At 39.5% G+C, this 5,000-nt stretch overlaps 1 protein-coding gene across 1 annotated transcript in view; it reads left to right on the top strand.

Annotated features, from left to right (window-relative positions):
- Positions 1-5,000, top strand: part of LOC122256954 (uncharacterized) — a 56,045-nt gene that overhangs the window by 30,710 nt on the left and 20,335 nt on the right. The window contains exon 2 of the mRNA XM_043021938.2: positions 164-200. The gene's annotated coding sequence lies outside the window, so the exon portion shown is untranslated. The remainder of the gene's footprint in view (positions 1-163; positions 201-5,000) is intronic.

Raw genomic sequence — 5,000 nt, 5'->3', positions numbered from 1 at the left:
TTATCTCTATCCTTCCATACGTATACGTGTGTTATCATAATACCATTTAATACATACTATCATCCAAAGAACAAATAAGACAACTATTCAAAACAAAATCCACTACAATGTACATACCCTATTTATCCATTCAATATTTACTAAAAGACATTTTCCTTTCCAGCTTCGCAATGATGTCACTCTAGTCCACTGAAATACCCGTAAGTAGAACACGGCGATGTTACCTTGTTAAAACTCATTATCATTTTAGTTATCTGGATATTTACCTTTAAATAGATCGAGAGTTCTGAGTGAATCCGTTTTCGAGTAAATCGATAGACAGTTGAAATAGATAGTTAAAAATAGCCAAAACAGCCAACTGAAGCGCAGTAGACACACAGCTTGTTATACGAGAATTATATCTAGATGATAATGAAGGACGTGGAATGATGGCGGAGAGAGCAGGCAGGCTTCCTAAATTATGGTAATTGAGATGTACCTGTGAATTGGGGTGCCTATGGGGGTCGGCTTAGCCCTCCTCCTCCTCCTCCTCCTCTTGTCTCTTCTCTCGTCTTCTCCTCCTCCATCTACCTTTCCTCCTTCTCCTCCTCCTCTTCTTCTTCTTCTTCCACCTCTTCCTTTTACTCTTACGCTTCCTCCTCCTCCTCCACCTCCATTCTCGTTTTCCTCCTCCTCCTCCTCCCTTCTCGTTTTCCTCCTCATCATTTTCCTCCTCCTCCTCCTCTTCCTCCCACTCCTCCCCCTCCTGTTCACCTCTTTCTCACCTTTACCCCCACCTGGTTATTTGTCCCTTGCCACTCCTCCCTCCTCCCTACCCCTCCATTACTATCTACTCCCTTCCCCTCCCTATCTCCCCCCTACTCCCACTCTCCTTCCTCTATAATTATCTCTCCTTCCCCCTTCTCCCTCTTAGCCTCCCTGCCCTCCCTCCTCCCTCTCATTCTTCTCATATAATCCTCTCTGCTTCGCCCTCTCCCTCTCTCACCCCCTCCCCCCCTCTCTATGATAATGATAAGATAGTAATAAACATGATAAAAAGTAAGATAATAATGATGAATAAAAATGATTAAAAAATAATGATACCAATAAAATTAAAGGAATCAAAATAGGGAAATAAGAAAATATAAAATTATGTGAAAGTATAAGATAAGACAATATTATCAATCATCCGTTTCATTATCTCATCCGCTCTATGTCCTCATCTTTAATTGGGGAAGCTGAAGATGAAGGATAATATTTATCTATTCTTTTTTTTCATATCAAATGACCTATACTTGATAATGCTTATAGTCTGAATATATAATCTTAATGGCTGTGTACACTTACCATGACCTAAAACCTATGATTAATTAGGATCTACTCATAATTATATCTCTCACTTTGCTCTCATTCCTTACACAACCCTTTGACCTAATCATAACTTCACCAGTTGAGAATAACTAAGTCGTTCATCTCATAAGTAGGATGCACTTGTGAGTATCACCCTCATTAATTTGCAGTCATATGATTACACCTATATCACTGCTATCAGAAATAGGGTACAGTCATATTATTACACTCTCATTAACATTTATGATTAAGATACCCTCATAACTTTCACGATATTCACACACTCATTCCTCATAACGGTTTCTAAACCTATTCGTAATTACAATAGAAAACTATGATGGTTTCTAGATATCTTGTGCTTTTGTATTCACTCTCATAAACTCATTAAGAAGATACTCTCATAAGTACATCATTATCTGACCCTCATCCTTCATATATATATATATTCTGTGAACCTCATCATTTTGATCGCATTTGAATATCTTATGTTCTAAACTACGTCCTCATTAACCATTGCCAGATGCAGGATACTCTCATTCCTTACACCCTCATTCCTCACGCTCATCTAAAGAAAAAAGAAAGAAAGAAAGAAAAAAACATGCTAATTTCCAGTTACCTTAAACTTTTAACTACATCCACATTAACATAAACAACCTTTCTTCCTAATCATACCCTCATCCTACATCCACCGAAATCCTAACACTTTTAATAACACCCTCATAACCAAAACTACCCTCATACAACACCCAGAATACCCAGAATCTTCAAGATTCACTAACCCTCATAACAACTCCCTCATAACCAAGCCACTCTCATAACCACACCCTTATTTCCTTCATACAACACCCAGAATCTGTCCCTCATAACCACACTGAATACTCTGATCACACCTTTAATAAGCACCCAGACTCCCTCATAACCAAGCCACACTCATAACCACAACCCTCACGCCTCATACAACACCAATAACCTGTCCCTCATAACCACACCCTCATGCCTCATACAGCACCCAGAATCTCCCAGAATCATCGGAATCCTTTATTATTTATTATTTATTTATTATTTATGATTAATTCCACGCACGGAAGAAGCTAAACACGTGATCATAAAACCCCTCAACCCTCACACAGGCTTGTTCATAACCACGAGTCTTTCTGTTGTTTAACACACTTGTCATACAACACCCAGAATCCGTCCCTCATAACCACACCCTCATACAACACTTCCTCATAATTTGTCTCATACTTATTATCTTTTTTATTTTTTTATTATTATTACACACGGTAGAGGCTAGTCTTTCTGTTTTTACACTTTCGTTGTTTTTTTTTGCTATTTTCTCTTTCTCTTTTTTTTTTTTTTTTTTTTTTTTGGGGGGGAGGATTTATAGGATTTTTTTTTGTTTGTTCATATTATTATTATCATTATTTATTTTTATTTTTTTTGTGGGGGGGGGGGTGAGTGTGTGCGGGGTTATCTGTGTTTTCTATTTGGTTGTGATGAGTATATCTATTTCTTTGTTGCTATTAACTTATTTTTCTGTCTCTATTTCTCTCTTTCTCTCTCTCTCTATCTATCTTCCTCTCTCATTCTCTCGCTCTCTCTCTCTTTCACTCACTCACTCACTTATTCATTTACTCATTCACTCATTCATTTACACACACACGCACACACACACACACACTCTCTCTCTCTCTCTATCAATCTTTCTATCTCTCTCTCTTATTTTCTCCACCCCTTTCTCTCGTTTTCTACGTTCGCTTTCTCACCACACCCACGCGCTCTTCTTTTCATATTCATCCTCATTCATCCCCACCATTTCTCCCTCCTTCTCCCCCATCTCCTTCACCTCCCTCCTTCTCCATCATCGCCATTTTTCTCCTTTTTCTCCTCCTCCTTCTCCTTTTTTTTTTCTTCTTCTTTTCCTTTTCTTAATTTTCTTCCTTCTCTTCCACCGCCTTCCTATTCCTGCTCCTTTCACCACTAACTTTCAACAATCATCCCTTTTCATCACCCCTCTCTCTTTCTCCCCACCATCACCCCATCTTCTCCCTCTTTCTCTACTTTCCCCTTCTCCCTCTTCTCCTCCTTCTCCCTTTCCTCCCCTCCCTCCCCTTTCCCTCTCCCACCCCCTCCATCCCATCCCTCCCTCTCCCACCTCTCCCTTCCCCCTCCCTCCCTCCCCCCGTCCCTCCCCTTTCCCTCCCACCTCTCCCCCCTCCCACCTCCCCCTCAACCCCACCTCCCTCCCTCTCCCACTTCCCTCCTTCTCCCTCCCACCACCCCCCGTGTCCCACCTCCTCCTCTCCCTTCGGGTATAGGTCATGAGGCCTCAGATCCCCAGCTATGCAGTGAGTAGGACCGGCTTCGTCAGGGAAAGGATGCTCCACCCGAGGGCGAAGGAACTCACTCGGGAGGGCGCGGTGTCGGGGATGGGTGGGTGGGTGGGTGGGGGAGGGGGTGGAGAGGGTGGGGGGGAAGCGATCTCAAAGTGTGCTTGTTCTCGTGCTTGTTTTGGCTGATGTGTTTGGTGTTGTGGTTGTTTTGGCTGTTGTGTTTGCTGTGTTTGGTGTTGTGTTTGTTTTTGTTTTGGCTGTGTTTGGTTTTGTTGTGTTTGTTTTGGCTGTTTTTTATTTGTTCTTATTGTAGCTCTTTCTTGTTATATTTTTTGTTGGTATTGTCGTTGTTGTCTTTATATACTATTGTTGTTGTTTTGTTGTTATTTTTGTTGTTGTATATATTTGCTGTTGCTAGAATAACTTGTTATTGTTGTTATAGTTACATATTGTTTTGTTCACCATCATTATAGTTGTTGTTTGGTTGTTTCCAATAATTCCTATTTCTTGTTATCATCATCACTATTATAATGTCTTACTTCTTGTGTATTACTGATAAAAATGCTGTTAATCATTATCATCGCCATAATAGTGTAACATAATTATTACAATTATCATTATATAACTACTATCATTCTCATTATTATCAATTACTATTATCATCTTCATTAATCATTACTATCATTATCACACTAATTCTTATAAATGCTATTCCATTTTCTATCCCTATGCCTATTACTACTACAGCCACATCATCTATACTAGCGTTGCCTTTACTAATATATTTATCAACCGAATACAGTACTGGAGTTAAGTGCTGATGTAAAATTCATGAGGTTTTGATGAAGTGAAATGTCCAGCAAGGAATATAAGGAATTTTGTATTAAATTAACTGACTATATCTCCCTTTATCTGTGACATCCGTTTTCTTTATATTACTTTTACATTGTCTTCATTTTCTATGTCATTCTTCCGTATTTTTTATTTTTTATTTTTTAGATTTTTTCATTTTTTTATTCGTATCCGTAAAGAGATATACACCTAACGCGAAATATTGTTTTCCGGAATGTAATATCACAGTAGCTTTATAGAGTACAAAGTTCACCATAAAGCTAAGATCAAACAAAGATCTTTAAGTGCGGTGCGTGGTGGATCAGTTCCCGTTTATTTAGGTTAGTAGTCAACCCCCAGGGAGAGTGACGTCATAGTATCCCGCCGAACCTTTGATGACGTCATCACATCGCCGCTGATTCGCTGAAGACGTCTTTACGCTCATCCAATCCGAGGGTACTTCTTGTGACGTCGTCGCATTCATTCATCCAATCCTGGAGTACTATT

The sequence above is a fragment of the Penaeus japonicus genome, unplaced genomic scaffold, assembly GCF_977035675.1.
Source record: "Penaeus japonicus unplaced genomic scaffold, GWHDUDI00000001_assembly GWHDUDI00000025, whole genome shotgun sequence".
In the NCBI taxonomy this organism is placed as follows: Eukaryota; Metazoa; Arthropoda; class Malacostraca; order Decapoda; family Penaeidae; genus Penaeus; species Penaeus japonicus.
This window is presented reverse-complemented; position numbering and strand designations above follow the sequence as displayed.